The sequence below is a fragment of the Cupressus sempervirens genome, chromosome 6 (assembly GCF_028749045.1).
Source record: "Cupressus sempervirens isolate cs-2001-9-10 chromosome 6, ASM2874904v1, whole genome shotgun sequence".
Taxonomy (NCBI): Eukaryota; Viridiplantae; Streptophyta; class Pinopsida; order Cupressales; family Cupressaceae; genus Cupressus; species Cupressus sempervirens.
The window spans coordinates 384,409,591-384,427,056 of NC_143123.1; the positions used below are offsets into that span (position 1 = coordinate 384,409,591).

General features: G+C 39.3%; 1 protein-coding gene across 3 annotated transcripts in view; it reads right to left on the reverse strand.

Annotated features, from left to right (window-relative positions):
- LOC149552667 (uncharacterized) overlaps positions 1 to 17,234 on the reverse strand; it is a 95,788-nt gene extending 78,554 nt beyond the window's left edge. The window contains exon 1 of one of the 3 annotated variants that reach the window (XR_016352964.1): positions 17,052 to 17,200. The gene's annotated coding sequence lies outside the window, so the exon portion shown is untranslated. Of the gene's footprint in view, positions 1 to 16,090; positions 16,226 to 17,051 lie in introns of those variants that run through there. The other 2 variants (XM_089788231.1, XM_089788232.1) reach the window with 2 other exon arrangements.
- Positions 17,235 to 17,466: the final 232 nt, after the last annotated feature.

Below are 17,466 nucleotides of genomic sequence, written 5' to 3' on the forward strand. Positions count from 1 at the left end.
CAACAAGAGTCACACTTTCTGAAGAATTGGTTGTTTTCTATCATGATGGATGAGAATACATCTCTCCAAGCACATATGCTAAAAATTAAGGATCTATGTAACCTGTCAAAGGCTATTGGCCACAAGATAAAGGGAGAAGAAATAGTCATGAGCATGTTGAAAAGCCTACCCTAATCCTACGAGCACTTTATAATGACACTCAATATCAATTCTACTAGTGCTGCCCCAATATTCTTTGATCTCTACAACAATTTTTTAAATCAAGATAGAAGCAATAGTTTGGTAGTCATGCCAACTTCTCTTCTAAACAGGCAGCTTTTCCAGTGCAAGTCTCAAATAAGAACACATGTACCTCTCAGTTCTCACAACAAAAATGATCAAATGAACCTCCAACATCTTTATATAGGAATAGTGTTCAATGCAATTATGGTCAAAAGTTTGGACACATGAAGAAAGATTAAAAGGTGGGCAGTCGTGCAGATTTCACAAGAACGGTATTGGCAGAACACCCCAACTTCTCCGTATTCAGATGAGGTTGCCTCTTATGCATTCTAATCAGCTCATGTTAAAGGAGGATTTTAATAAATTTTCCTCCAAACTTATTTGGTGGGTTTTCATAATGTTTTCCTTTAAAATTCAGTTGGGTTCTACCAATTTTCCTCAAAAGCAAAGTTTTGTATTCTTTGATCTATATCTCTGCTTCTATTTGGTTTAGACTGATTTTTCACCTCAAAATCATGTTTAGTTTTAATTGTTTTTCACCTCAAAAATATGTCTAGTTTTAATTAATTTTTCATCTCAAAAATCATGTTTAGTTTTCGTTAATTTTCAGCCCCAAAAATTTTTTTTGGTTTTTATAATTTGCAAATTTGTGTGGAACTACTTCAGGATTTTATTTTATTTTTGTAAAAATGATGTTTTGTCCTCTTCAAATCATATGGTAGTTTGCAGCGAGTTTTGTTACATCTGCTCATCTGCAATTGTTTGGAGAGTTTGGCGGTTGTTCTTAGTGTGTCTATGTCCACAAAAAAGGGGAGCTCAATCACCCAAATCAGCTTGAATGTTATTTGTGCTGATTTTTGGTTAGCAATTTTACAAATTCCAAGAGGATCAATGGAAGAGTTCGTGATAGGCAATATTCTCTTGTTCGAAACCATTTTAAAGAAGGGGACCACCTTTTCTATTTTCTTGACTACTCTTGATCATTGACATTTTGCAGATCCTAGAAGGGTCTCAATAGCAGCAAAATGTTCCAAAATATTTGTGCTACAAGACATGCATTATCTTTTGCAAGGTAGTTAATAGAATGACCATTAGCGGAGGGCATTTGATTATTTTTAGTGTCCTAGGTTCTTGCTAAATTTAGCTCATGATGGCCATTATGAGGCTGTATGAGAGCATTGTGGGCAGATTCAAGACTCTACAAGACTTTTCAGACCCCATACAAAGCACCATCAGGGTGAAGTAGGGTTGGCCCCTCTCCCCTACTTTATTTGACATATGCATTGACTAGTTAGAGACTTCCCTTCACAACAGTTGCTCTATAATGGTTGCCTCTTTCATCGGACCTTGATCTCCATTCCACTCTTTGCGGATGATGTGACTCTCTTAACCTCCTCTTCAAAGGGTCCCCAACAGCTTCTAAATGGCTTGTCTTTGTTTTGTGACTTGCAACAACTAGCGGTTAACTTGGGTAAGACTCAGGTGATGGCTCACCTCCACTTCTTTTTCTAGGGCGTAGAGGTCAAGATGTCTTCTTCCTACACATATCTAGGAGTCAAGTTTTCTCGTCCTTGTTTCAACATGAGACTTGCCATGCAACCTCTCATTGACTAGGGAAGGGTATGCTTCCTTTGCTTTGGTTGAGAGACAGTGCTTTCGCCATCACTTCCAAGACACCAAAACCAAGATGGCCATCTTGGACACCTTGATCAAACCAAAAATGCTTTACGATTGTGTGATCTAGGGGCCTTCTCTATTGGAGTCAGATCGGGCATCCGACCCTTCTTCTTAGGCATATCATCAGATGTCACACATTTACCCCTCAAAATATCATTTTGGCCTCTTTTGGAGTCGGATTGGGCTTTAGACCCTTCTTCTTAGGCATATCATCATATGTCACCAGTCTAACCCTCAAAATATCATTTTGGTTGAGTTTGGGGCACATTCTCTCAAACTTGGGGCCATTTTCGACCTAGTTTGGTTCCTTTATCGTCTTTGATGCTTTGAGGATTTGACTAAGGGGAAGCTCGGGTGCTCTTAATTGGCCTATCTCCTCAAAAGAAATTACAGGTGCCAACTCCACTCGTCAAGCCCAATGTTGGTATGCCTAGGTGTCTTATTTACTAAGGTCTATGGGGATCAAGATAGATCACCTTATTCATTTCTAGTGTTCCTTAGATTCCCACGCTCATCTCCTCTCGTCCCATCAATAATTGAATGGGCACGTCAAGATGGACATTAACAGGCAATATATGTATACGACTAAAATCAACCCCTTTGGTGGGCTTCAGCCAAGGATGGTCTTTTACAGTTGCGAAGGATGGCCTTGTATCAATAAGTATGACCTTCTTCTAGCAAAGGAGGGGTTTTTACTGGTAAGTATTTTGCACAGCAAGAGGTTTTTTTTTGGTTAAGGAGGCATATCTTTCATGGCTTTCTCTTAACAACTACATACAGTTTTTGGGCAAACAACGAAATGGGTTTTCTCCAAACTTGGTAGAGAGTATATGCCAATAGTGTAACTTTGCCATTAGAGCCATTTGGAGGGGTTGTTTAGCTAGGTTTTTAGCACCAGTTTGGTCTTTTTTCCAGGAGGGTTTTCTCCTCATTTTGAGAGATATTTTCTCAAGTTTGTTGCAGCCAAATGATGAGATCTTGATTCTTGAGTTGGGAGAAAGAATGAGGAGGTTTTCTTGCTACAAGTGGAGGAGAAATCATGAGGACATTTGGCACCATCAAATCAACTCTGGGATTTCTTCTTCTCTTCTTATTCTTCTTTCTCCGCTTTGTACAGTATTGGTTCCAATTGTTGGAAAAGCTCCATAGCTTGTGTTTCCACCATTTTTCAGCTGCAATGAATTCTTTCGAGTTTTCTATTGCCGCTAATATATTTTTTGGTGGCAAGAATGAAATTTTCAAAGTTTTTTGGTGCTGCGAATCAAATTTTCTGGTACCGCAATTAAAATTTTTTGCAACCACAAATGAAACTCAAGGATCCCATGTATGAAAATGTTTGCTCCCACGAATGGAATTTTGTGCAGTCACGAATGAAATTCATTAATCTCGAGTATGTAAATCTTTGCTCCTGTGAATGGAATTTTTTGCTCTCGCGATGACCAGCTAATGAACATGCAAATGATGAGAAAAAAGTTTGCTGAAATCTTTGCTCCCATGGTGAAAAGCTTTTCTACACTTGTGTTTAAAGCTTTCTCTACTCAAACCTCAAGCAATGAATCTTCTTCTCCCGAGATGATTTGTCTCCTATGACAAAATTCCCTGCAACATGATTTCACTAACAACGTTTTTCGTGCACACGATTATGGATTTGTCTTAGGTTTTCCTTGCACATGATTTTCCTCAAACTTTCTAAGCGATTTTCCTGCATATGATTTGCATGAGACTTACGCCATCTCTGGCTGCCATTAAGGTTTCAAACGGACAGACATTTGACTTCTTTTTCCAACACACTTGATGATCGTTGTTTTCCTCCAGTTTTCCTATGCATTGGTTCTTTCTTGCAAGTTATTCCTAAGCGTTGTTCCTCAAAAGAATGGGTGCGTGTTTGTGATTTGCAATGGCTGAACCACATTGGTTGCTCCCTACAATTGCTGAAAAACATTGCTTTCTCCCTACAACTACTTCTTCCATACTCTTTTTTCAGATCTATGGTAGAAGCTCTACTTCACCCAGCATGTCATTGTCTGTTAAGGCTCCCCCTTCTCAACCTCCTCTTTCCTTGACTTATCAGATGTTGGTTGAATGTTTGATTAAGCTTGAATTTGAAAACTAGGTGTCGGACACTTTTGACAACTCTCACAAAGATGATCTCAACACTCAAATTGCAGACAAATACAAATCAAGCTCTTCTTTGTAGCTTCTCTACCACATTTACCACTAAAACTACGGGTTTCAAGTTTGACTTAAGCTCAATCATCGAGCAGCTGGGAGAATTAGACACCATTAAGGATAACCAAAATGAAATTTTGGCTCATCATTCCTCCTTGTTGACCGAAACTGAGGAAAAAGTTAAACCTGGGCCTCTTTATGCAACAATATTGGGGTTGCGCCTCTCCTGGGTGTCAAGAAGTTGAATCAAGGAAAGATTAATGATGAACGGGTGAGGCTTGCTCATGAACTCAATTTGCGAGTCAGGGGCCTTCCCACCTCCTCGGTTAACCCCTCAGCCGATTAATCCTTCCTTTGTGACCAATTTGGTATCCCCAATATTACATTGGATAAATGTTGGCTTGGTCCAAATAATTATCTCTACCTTAGATTCTTCTCTCTATCTAGCAGGCTACGAGCTCTTAGGGTGAAGAGGATGCTATTTACTCTTCCAACTAGGATTTTCCTTGATAAGGATCTCACGAGATCATAAGTGACAAAGTGGAAACGAGCCAAGGGCCTAGTTGTGCAGGCTTGGCACAGCAGCAAGTGGGCAGCGATTTGTAACTCCCCCCAAAGGTTGGGAACCAAGGTCAGCCCCCATGGCCAAATGACGGACGGTCTTGGCTGCAATTACGCAAGGGTGAGCCCTCCTCTTGCTCTCTTCTTGTTAACTGTTGGAATGGGAAGGACTCTTTTTGGTACCTTCCTCGCCTTCTTCAAGATGCAATGGGGTTTGTAGACATTCTCGTAGTTATTGAGACTCATGAGAGCCTTGCCCGTCCTCTTCCTGGATATGTCGGCTACCAATGCTTATTTATTTGTAGGGATGAGGTCTGCACTTCTGAGGGATTTCGCAATTCTGGTGGCATTGCTTGCGTAGCCAGAGACGATCTTTTCAATTCTATCTTGGTTGTTCACTCTAACATCTATGCTAGATTCATGTGGGTTAGCATTGGTCATACAAGTCGCCATCACAATGATATCTATGCGGTTGACTGTTACTTTCCAGCGATCTCTTCATTGTATGCCATTCACAGCACTAAAGATAGGGACCCCTTTACGGATATGCACAAGTGCATCTCCAAGTTTGCAACCATGGAGCGTATCATTATCTTTGGGACTTTAATGTGTGTACTATGGACCTTCAGACCCCTCTTTATGATTGTGGAACCAACCTTACCTTTATTTTAGAGATTGATCCTACCAGTATGGGTCGACAACATACCTCGAAGGATTGTCGGGAGCCTCTCTCTAGTTGTGGTTGCCACCTACTTTAGCTTTGTGACTCTTCTAGGCTCGTGATTCTGAGAGGCATCTGGTGCTTCTCTAGCTCTGAGTTCTTTACTTGTTGGCCTCACTATGGTGTTGCTAGCATGGTGGGCTATACGCGACTACCTGTGCCTCCTTTCCCTTTGTCCGCAGTTTCACTACCTCTTGCCTCCTGTTGACCTATCATGCCCTCCTCAGCCTCATGATTCATTCCCCCCCACTCTCCATACCCTTTTGTCTACCCCCTGCCCGTTGTGCGCCACCCCAATCCCACCAACACCCTCTCTCTTCCTCGAGAGTAACCAGGACCTCTTCACCCTCCATCTCAGGCGTCTCCTTCCCCCTGCCCGCTTCACGAACTGTAGCCATGTTTCTTCCATGTTCGTCTTATCAACCACAACAATCTGAGTCAACACTCCTCTCGATCTTGCACCACATTGCTCCTTCCTCCCGCAACCCCAAACGTCGTACTACCTACCCTATGAACAAGTGGTATGATGATGATTGTAAGAACTTTCACCGTTCTTTACACTCGGCCTTCGTTGCTTGCTCCCCCTCCTACATTTGTTTGTCTCTCTTACCACCGCTTTCTTTTCCATAAGAAACAGTTGTTCATTGTTTCCTAGTGGGAATCCTTTGCAACTCGCTTATTTGCAATCCCAAGCTTTTCAAGCACACTTTGTTCTCCTGCCATCCCTTCCAGACCTCCACCCTTGGCCTTCACTTCTTCACCTCCCATACCTCTGCACTTTACGATATTCCTAGCCAACCATCTATTCACTTCACCCCCGTTTCTCATTGCCACATTTTCACCACCTCCATCATTTGTGAAGTCATGAGATGCAGTAGGGCACTGAATGAGGAAGGTTTCCAGGCAGAGAGCTCTTCACGCTAGGCATCCTAGTATTGAGCTTTTTCCTTTCCACGCTCTTTAACAGAGTGGTGTGCACTGGTTTCCTCAAGTCTTGGTTAAGGCACATGATTGATCCAATACATAAGTTCAGAATGACTTCTGACCCTTGCAACTAAAGGATCATCATGATTGGATACACCTTTCCCAAACTTCAAGCCACAACATTAAACTCTATCTTATTAGAAGTACTTGACAAGAAACTTTGTCAAGCCAAGAGCCAAGTTGGGTTTTACACAAATTATCAGACCGTAGACCATATTTTGATCCTGTGTGCTATTATTGAGGAGGCTGGGCACCATTCGACAAAAGTCTACTACTATTTTGTGGGACTTTCGTAAGACCTTCAATTTCATCCCGCAGGTAGCACTCTTCCAAAGACTTAGAGATCTTGGGATTTCTAAGATGTTATTGATAGCTATTATGAGGCTCTATGAGACTATTGAGGGCAGATTCAAGTCTCCAGAGGATTTCTCTAATCCTAGTCAAAGCACCATTGGTGTGAAGCGAGGTTGCCCTCTGTCGCCCACCTTATATGGCATCTATATCAATAAGCTCGAGGGTTTTCTCTGAGACTCTTTGCTCCTTGGTGATGTATGCTACTAACATCAAGTCATCATCTCCATCCTTTTTGCTAATGATGTGGATTCTTATGGCCTCTTTTTTGGAGGGTCTTCAAAGGCTTCTAGATGGTCTTGACTTCTTCTACGACTTACGCTAACTTGTGAATCTGAGCAAGACTTGGGTCATGGTCTCAACTGCTTCAAGACTTTGCATATGCATTTTTACTTTTAAGGTCAAGAGGTTGATATTGCTTCCTCTTATACTTACCTCAGGGTTAAGTACTCTGGACCTCACTTCAGCTTGAGACCAACCATTTAGCCTAGAATCGGTAAAGGGATGTGGTCCCTTGCCATGTTGGAGAGACGTTGCTTCAGACATCATTTTCAAGACACTAGGTCTAAGTTGTCCCTTCTGGACTCCTTAGTCAGACCGTCTGTTCTCTATGGCTATGTGGAGTGGGGCACTCCCATCCTCAATTCAGATTGGACCTCGATTGAGCAGGTTCAGACGCTTTTCCTCCGGTGGATTATCAGATGGCATCAATCCACTCCACACAACATTATTCGTGTTGAGTTTGGGGCCCACCCATTTAGGCTAGGGGCTATCTTTGATTTGGTTTGGTTTCTTCACTGTCTCCAAGGTTTTGCAAACTCCACGGCTAGTCGGCACTATTATTCTTATCTGGCCTATTCCTTTTTTATCGCCATAGGCAACACTGACTCTGCCACTAGCAGCCACTACTTTGTTGGGCTCAATTGGGATTGAGATTAACAACTTCCCCCCTTCCAATTCTCACTTGACAGATCCATATTACTACATTAATAGGGAGGACCAAATTTGTTGACAATGTCCCTTGGTGAAAGTTGAGACAGAGACCCACTTCATTTTCCAATGCCCCACCTACTATCAGATTAGAGGGAGATATTACTATTTATTTAGAGATTGTCCGTCTCTCTCCACCTTCTTCTATTATATGGACCAGAGATGTCTCGCGCTTTACCTTCGAGAGACTATGCAACTCCATGACCATACTCTGCAGGAGCCAATCTTCATATCAGCTTATCACTGTCGTCTTCTCGCCCTACCTCTTACTCAAGGTGTGAAGTGTATGATTGACACTTCTACCATCGGTCATTCCAAATCCGTGAGACCTTGCAACAATCTTACACAATGGTGTCACCACTCCAAGAGTACTCAGGGATGCACTAGGATTCTTGGTTGTCTTAGGCCTTACCCTTCTATTATGGACTTCAAGCACCGTTTGGTGATCTTGTTGTTGTTATCTTCCTTGATTGTACGCTTTCAATCCCTTAGAGCCTTTTCGTGGTCTCTTGTTGGACATTAATACATTTATCTTATCTTTATCTTATCTACGGAAAGTAGTTTATTGATGTACGTGATGGGGCTTTTTTATGCATCATTCATACTTCACTTGCCTTTGGACGCACACACTCCACATCTCCTTGGGCTTTTTTCGAGTGGGCCCTCATCAATTTCATATTGAGACAAATCATCAAATTGATAGAGGACTAGATTTGCCAACTTTGTGACAAGGGGGAGGCTAAGGCTAACTTTATTTTCTATTGCCTCATTTACTACGAGATCAAAGAGAGGTTCTACCATCTATTCAAAGAGTGTTGATCTCTTTCAACCTTCTTCAGGTTCATCGATCAATAGTGACTGGCCCTTTATCTTCAGGTGACCACAAGGCTTTTGGACCACACCTTACACATTTAGTCCCTCTTGAGACAAAACACGGATCAACTTATCACCTTCTCCTTGTTGGTCTCTTCAGCTCAGGGTACCAAGCAGTCGCTTGGTCACCCTACTTCAAGGCACGATAGGTCTATAAGACCTCGCAAAAGCTACATGTGGCAGCAAGTCTCTGCTTCCAGTGACTCTCAGAGATGATAGAGAGCTCCCACTCATCTAGATCATATCCTTCAGTTCAGGATTACTTCTCTATGGTAGGGCGTGACTAGCTTTGTTGGTTTCCACTCCCATCTCTTGTTTGTGTTTTGCTTTACTTTTCCCCGGGCACTATTATTGTTCCCTTTGTTGGTTAGCTCCTCTTGTTGTATTCTAGCAATCCCTTTGACCCTCTTTATGGTCTTTTGTTAAACAGTAACTAAAATGATCATATCAATCTTATATGGAATCTTATTTAATGGTCATTTAGGCTTTCTTTTAAGTTTTTACAATTTTTGTCCACTTTTAGACTATGCTATACTTAGCATCCATAAACTCTATTTAAGTGTTCTTTGTTAATGCAATATTCATCCCAGATTCTTTTTCTATTCATTCGGTATTTAACAATTTCAAAACCAAAAAGTATGCAAATATCTCATTAATGTATGCTTATATAACTTATAAAAGAAAATATAAAGGTGAAAATTGGGAAACAACAATTTGGAAATAGCAAATTTGCAGAACATATTTGCAAGTCTAAATATAACACATCCTATTAATAAAACATGCAGAAAACAAGTAAGTAAACTTCCTAGAACTCATGCATCTTAATGATCAAACATACTGCATACAAATCACTAGACTTGGTATATGGCTATGAAGGTTTCGCTTCCTATTTAGATCTCCAAAAAAGGAATGGACTTTGCATCTGGGAACGAGCAGTCTTCTAGAATGCCAATGAAAAATGATTGTATAAATAATAAGAAAATATAAAAAGATTGGATTTACTTTTTGACCAAATCTAGATGGACCTAAATTTCATGGACTAGCCAAATTTGTTCAAATCAATACAAACTTATCAATGGCTAGATAAATTTTACAGATTCGGGCTACCAGTCTATAGACCCTATGAGTAAGGGTCACAAGTTTTGCGTGAATAGCTCGGACATAGAATTCAAATTTGAATTTGCAATCGAGCAGGATTCTTGTCATGGGTAACTATGCCCTCACATTGGAGAGTGCATAAAGGCACTCAAACTTCACTTTGTGAAATTGTTGTAGCTGATATAGTTGTTGAAATCGAGAGATTACCAAGGAAGAACTGAGAGTTGTTCAAAGTAGAAGCTCATGAAGAACACAGTTGCAAAAGGAAGTGTTGCAACGAATAGGTTGTTCCGAACAACCAAAGACAAAACTGAGATTGAGGAACTCATGGAAGAAGCAGAGGAAACAAGAAGATCGGAGCATCTTCGAGGATACACAATAGAGGTCTACAAGGCAAGACAATGCTATCTTTAGAACATACATTAGATTGTTTTCTCACCATTGCATTTAATTGTAGCTCTTAACAAGGCAAGCTTCATTAGTAAGCTTTTGTAAATCCTCTAACAAGGTATCTCTCAAAAAAGATTTGTAAATCCTCTAACCAGGTAAGCTTTCATAGGCTCTTGTAACCTAGCAAGTTATATACATTCCTAACAAGATGTGTTTCTAAAAAAAACAGTTGTAGCTCTTGATCAAGCAACCCTTCACATGCATTATAAGCGCTAGTGGGTAAAATACTCCCACCTTAAGTTTTCATCCTTTCATCGAGGGTTTCCACATATAAATATGTGTCACTTGATGAATGCTTTTGTGTGTAAGTTTACATGCTTTTATCTTACTGCATTTAGTGTTGTTATGTGGTTATTGTATAGTTTTGTTAAAACGGTACTTCAACAAACCGATTGGAGTGTCCGTACTAATTCACCCCCCCCTCTTAGTATCGGTTGGGACCAACACATCCATCTCTAGAGCTTGTGGACATTGATCGTGAGGAGAAAGCTGAAACAGACCTCAGACTTCATCAAACACCACATCTCAACTAAATATGAGACAATTTGTATCAACATCAATCAATAGATTAGCCTTATGTAATCAATGTATTCTGTGAACATCAATCTCTGAGTTTAGGAATCCAATTTGGTGTGCTTGGCATCTAGAATCCAAACATGTGTTGTAGATCCAAAAACCTTCAAATAACCAATTTTAGGCATCAACCCAAATCAAGCTTCCTTTGGAATGATCTTCTTAGTGACTTGTGTAGGAGACTCATTCAAAAGATAAATAGCAATAAAGATTACTTCTACCCAAAACTTCTTTGGAACACTGCGATGCTCCAACATCGATCGTGCCATCTCAGTGATCATAAAATTCTTGCACTCAACAACATCATTCTAATGTGGGGTGTAAGGTGTGATAAGTTGATGTTTAATCCCGTGTGACGCGCGAAAGTCGAAGAGTTCGGACAAACAAAATTGGTCACCATTGTTGGACCTAAGAGTGATAATCTAACTCCCAAACTTTTTTTCCCCTAAGGCCTTTAACTTTTGAAATAAATTGAAGCACTCAAATTTATGCCAAAGAAAATACACCCAAATCTTCCTATTGGAATCATCAACAAGGAGAAGAAAATACCTACAACTTATTACCGATGGCATACTCATTGGCCTACAAACATTTGTGTGTACCAACTGCAAGGGCTAGGATGCCCTCCAAGCATCAACATCTGAAAACAAAGTCTGATGTTGCTTCCTAGTGACTGTCAAACTCTTGAACTCAACAACATCGTTCCAACGTAGGGTGTGTAAGGTGTAGTAAGTTAATGTTTAATCCCATGTGACGCAAAAAAGTTGGAGATCTTAAACAAACCAAACTGTCCACCATTGTTGAACCTAAGAGTGATAATTGACCCCCAAACTCATTTTCCACTAAGGCCTTGAACTTCTGAAATATACTGAAGACCTCAAATTTATGCTAAAGAAAATACACCCACATCTTCCTACTACAATCGTCAACAAGGGGAAGAAAATACCTACAACTTATGACTGATGTGGTATTCATAGGCTTGCAAACATTTGCATTGACCAATTGCAAGTGCTTGGATGCCCTCCAAGTATCAGCATCAGAAAAAAAGGTTTGATGTTGCTTCCCAACCTAACATGGTCCACACACTCCATGATCCTATGTCTAAATCACAAGTAAGCCATCAACAAGACTATCAATCTGAGAGAGATAATAGATATTCATATGCCTATGTTGATGCCAAAGATTGCTAATAAAAGAATTTTCAGCTATCATGGCCTACTTGAGAGAATCACCTATATTATTGAGTCTATATAGACCATGATCCTAAAGACCAATTACAATTGTAGTATGAAACTCATTGTCAACAATAATACAGTTGAATGCACTGAAAACAACATCCGAGGAGTATTATGTATAATCTTATTTACTAACAAGAGATTTAGCTTCATGCCAGGTATAGAGAAATGTCAAAACCCTCCCACAAAGTGAGACCTATACATTTCCTTTACCGACAAATGTATACTCCTCTCCTCCTCTAAAAACAATCGAATCAGAGAAAGGTGTGAACTATGTAAACCAATCTCGACAATGTGTGAAATGTCAAGAGGCGCCAAAGTCAATGTAGACAATTGTTGATCACACTCAACTTCCTTATTTTGTTTTGAGGTGCTATTGTTTTACGACATTGACTTTCACGGATGCACAAAGAGGTCATGGTCTACAGAAAATCACGAAAAACAAGATATGAATTTTTTCCCACTGATTTTACAATAAAATCCTAATTAAAAATTTTATACGGGCTGCAAATATGATAAAAAGTTAAATTTTATTTTCACCGCATAGAGAAATTTTGCCCAAAAACCCTTACTACTATGATTCCATGAAATAATTAAAAATGGGATGATAATTATATTAGCAATGAGCTCTTAAATAGAGTTTACAGATGTTAATAATAGCATAAACAAAAAAGCAAAGCTGTCTTAAAAAAGATAACCTCTAAAAATAGAATTTAATGATAAAATAAAAAAGAAAGTGTAAACCATTAACTAGAACTAGCTAGATATAGCGAGAGACTAAAAATATTTAAATTACTCTAATACCTTCTACCATACAATTGATGCGCACTACATTTCTTAATTTTCTTGATGCTCTTCTCCTCCTTCGACTCCATCATGCATACATTATATCCTATCTGAGGGCTTAACTATCTTTAACTCAGTATCACTGCTATAATGTCTTGTACTTTCATCACCATTTGATTTCTTCTTTCCTCACATGTTGCTTACACTTTAAAAATTCATTACAAATGATTGTAGACATTGATGTACGGGGGGCAAGGGTACTATTTTCATTTTCTTTCTCGACAAGGGAATAAAAATGTTGAGGAACTAACACTTCTTGCCCAATAGTTCCTTGGGCCTAATATTACAAGCAAGAACCTTTTCCTATTTCCCTTGCTTGGTGTTATATATTACTACCACAATTTCATTATCGTTTATCAAAAGATCAAATTCATTTTGGTCCCAAGATTTTTTGTGTTCATCTTCTAGTTCCAAGTACCAATTGATGGCTATTTCTCAATGACCTTAGCTAATAATCCTTATCAATTTGATTACTTGTCAACCATAGAGTTTCACATATATGACAATGTCATGCCAAACTCTTTAATCCATTCCTCGTGAAATTTTGGAGCTTTTGCCTATCATTATCAAGACTCGGAGGGTCACCATTGCTCTAGACATGCATGTATGGCATATACAAGACCTGGTTGGATTGCTTCACTCTCACCTACATTTCAGTGCTTCCCTTACACTCTCGATCATGTATGAGCATTCTACATATCCACAATTAGCATCCCTTGTACCTTATTACCTTGATTACATAATGTCTGAACTCCCTCCTTTCTAGGGTCTTTGGCATAGGCCCACTCAATTCCTTTGCAAAAATCTCTCATTGAGGTGTAGATTGTTTGCAAAATCAAAACAACCTCATTCTCGAGGTTCCTTCACTTTCTTCATTAAGTTCCAACAATATTGACTAGCTATGTTTTGTGAACTCTGTTTGAGAGTCTTCTTCATCTAACACTAATTGGAGGGAGGAATTGTTCTCTTGGTCGACAAGATCTTCCTCTACTTCATTTGAAAGTGGTAGGTTTTTGGTAATAACTCCCCACTCACTCCACTTACGCGATGTTGTGTCCACTTCCCCAAATAGTCTTCATCTTTCCCAACTATAGCTTTGACTACCACTTCCACTTTTACTTTTGTTGAACTCCAAGATTCCTTGGCAATTCTCCATAACCACCATCATCTTTCATTTTACTCTTTGATCCAAAAAGATCTTCTCATTGATCCCTCTCCCTCTTCTAAAGTGCATACAGTACGGTTTTTTTCCTTGATTCTTTAAATCTCTTTTAAGATTGGGGAAGCTTGCCTTCAACAAAAGTAGGAACAAATAGCAAACAAGGCAAAACAAAACATAAAACAAAGTTAAATGGCTAAATAAAAAATATATTGATCTAACTCTCATCATATTCAATCCAATGCAATGAACAGACTTCTTACTCTCTTGTTATTTTATTCAAAAAAATTGTACTATTCTTTCTAGGATGGCTTTGTGTAAGACACTAATATTATGAAAGAATCTAGAGAACCTTGACTTTCCCTTGGATAATCTTACATTTCCTTAACACTAAGTGCCCTTTGAATAATCATCCATTGTCATTGATAATCAACAACACGAGAAACTACTCACATGAAATGCACCCCGCCTATAACTTATCTCCGGATCCATGTGTCATGTTATCACATGACCTGTAGCAGTACCAACATGCCTACACCAACTTCCAATATGCTTGTCTCACTCTCAAACACCTACAGCAATTTCCTGTATGCTTGTCACACTTTCCAACACCTACAGCAATTTCCTATATGCTTGTCACAGTCTCCAACACCTACAGCAATTTACATTATGCTTGTCGCACTCTCCATCACCTACAGCAGCCTCCAATAAATCTGTAGTGCACTGTAGAAGACCTGCAGTAATCTAAATAATGCCTAAAGCAGCTCATTGATGGCCTAAAGCCCGTAGCAACCCATAAAAGCCCACTACATGATTGTACAAACCTTCTGTAAGCTTGTTGCAGCCTTCTCAATCTGTGTATTGGACAAAACAACCTAGACCAAATAAAGTTGATTATTTACGGAACACATAATGTATTCTGGCTTTTGGTAACATATGATCACCCATGAATCCTAATGCACCCACACCAGCAACCCATAATTTAATATTAACTAGAGACTAACCTGAGCACATAACATAAGATATAAACATTAGGTTATACATAGCACTTAATGTTCTATCACAACAAAAACTATTGTCTTCATGCTTTGGATCACACTGACCACAAAAGCAAATGTGTCTCCACTAAACTATTCTACTAATATTGGCATAATCACAAAATGATAGCAAAATTTTGGCACTTTCTGGTTTAACCATGTCGTGTACTAGTGGCACAAAAATGCTTTTTAGGCAGGGATCACAATGAGGAGGGCTTCCTAAAAAAATTCTGTGGGTGCTACTGAAATCTTTCAGGATTATTATAATATGGGTAGTCTCATTAGTTTTGCAGTGCAATTTATGCTTAAAAGTTTAAGCTCTAAAATTTACAAAAACTAATGGTCTTGTGATTTTTATTGTTTAGAATATTCAATTCAACAAAATAAATGAATATTAAATAGCAAACTAAAAAAATTAGTGAAATTTGGAAAACTTCATGTGATTGACAAATCGCAAATCAAATCCTAAACCAGTAAAGTGATTTCTAACCCCCAACTTTACCACCCAGTCAAATCTACAATCCCAAAAAAATAAGGGTTATTATTATTTAGGAAAAGATTCCAAGTAATCCTTTGCATTTTTCATTTTCCTTCATATTACCCCTGCTACTTTAAAATTGATAAGTGGCGAAACAAATCTTAAACAACTAAAGTGAATTCTAACCCCCACCTTTACAACCTAGTCCAATCTACAATCCCAAAAAATAAGGGCTGTTATTATTTAGGAAAAGATTCCACGTAATCCTTAACATTTTTTTTCATTTTCCTTCATATTACACCTGCCCTTGAAAATAGATCCTTGAGGATACCCCATGGGACCCCATTATAAGCCACACATTAAATTTAAAAGTTAATCTTACTATGACAACATGTGGGAGTGCATTTGGTAAATGGATGCCCTTCAAACCTAGCAAACTTACCGGAAGAAAACGTTAGTGATTCAGTGAAGCATTTGCCATAAATATTTCAAGAGGGGTTTCTAAAAATTCAAATACAATGAACTCACTTCACACAAATATGCAAACAAGCTCCGTGACTAGAGATGGGGAATGCCCCATAAAGTCAATTACTACAAGTTTGTAAAGAAACATCATTAAACTCTATGTTTCAAATGCACTGATATCATGCTCAGTACCATAAGCACCTGATTTTGCTTGGCTTGCAAGTTAGTTTATAGCATATGAGACCACCTCACACCTCGTTGTGCTTGGAAGTGCGCAGGTACATAGGAATGGTACTTGTACGCCCTCCATAAAAGCAACATCTTAACCGCCATGCCCGCTGAAGAGAAAGCATTTGACGAAACCCTAACATCAAGTGTGTGCAAATGACAATCGCTTTATGAGTCAGGGGTGTTGTCGTATAGAAGTAATGGTGGGTGTATGACCGTCAGCCCAAATTCAATCCTCTGGGAAACCTAGATCGTTCGGTTGGTAATCTCCACTGCGACAAACATTTCTGGACTTCAAGTCTCTCTAGCCAACAAAAAGGGGTCCTATTCAAAACGAGCAACGCTCGATTCTGTGACCACCATCAATCTTTTTAATATAAGAAGACAATGTGAAAAATATTACTGAAATTCTAGTCTCACCAGCCAATAAGAAAGGGGTTCGCCTATACCCAACACTAAAAGACCATTTTCAGATATGTCTCCAATGTACTCTGACAAGTAAAGGCAAAGCGTCCAAGAAAGACATCAATTGGGTGCATGAGCCTCCTCCATCCAAACATTCCAGGAAGCATATTTTTCACAAATTACACAGGCTACACTTGAATTTTAACATAGCAACAGTTAGCATTGAAGCCATTATGGATTATCTACCGTGCAGAATCTTCTCTGCCTGGGCTTTGATTTGCCCTACCTAGGCTGCACTAGCTAGCATTGCGTTCCTGGCAACTCCGCAGACACGAAAGGCCGTAATCGAACAGAAATGCCCGTAACGGACGCACAATGCATCCCTTACTGCTAACCATGCAAGGCAAGTTCAAAAGGAAACCAAGAATAGAAAAGAAAGCTGAAACAGCCATTCAGTCATTAAAATTATAGCATCAACTTTGAGTTAAAAAATGATTGGTAGTTATACAAGAAAAATATAGAAACTTACCGACTGCAGAAAACCCCGATCGAGCAGATTTTCCGCGAAATGCAGGCAGAGAGATGCGGAAGAAGAAATTATACCGTTGATATTACAGTAATAATCCAATTGCTAACGCCCCTCTCCGTTCCATGAATTTAGTTTCCCGCTTGAGCTTCCGAATTTCCTGGAAATGCAAAGTTCTCCAATTTCGGCGTCCATTAAAAGATACATTAACATTTAATAATAAAAATAAAGATCCTCCACAAATCTCAGATGGGACCCATCACGAGTGTGGCGGCCACGTACTGATGGTCTGGGGTTTTGGCCTTTTTCTTCCTTCTTAAGAGGGCTAGAAAGGGTTGGGATCCAAGGTAGGGGAGGAGTTTTAGAGGAACTCTTCTTCTTTGCTTATTTGGATTATTATTGTGTTTTAGCACAATTC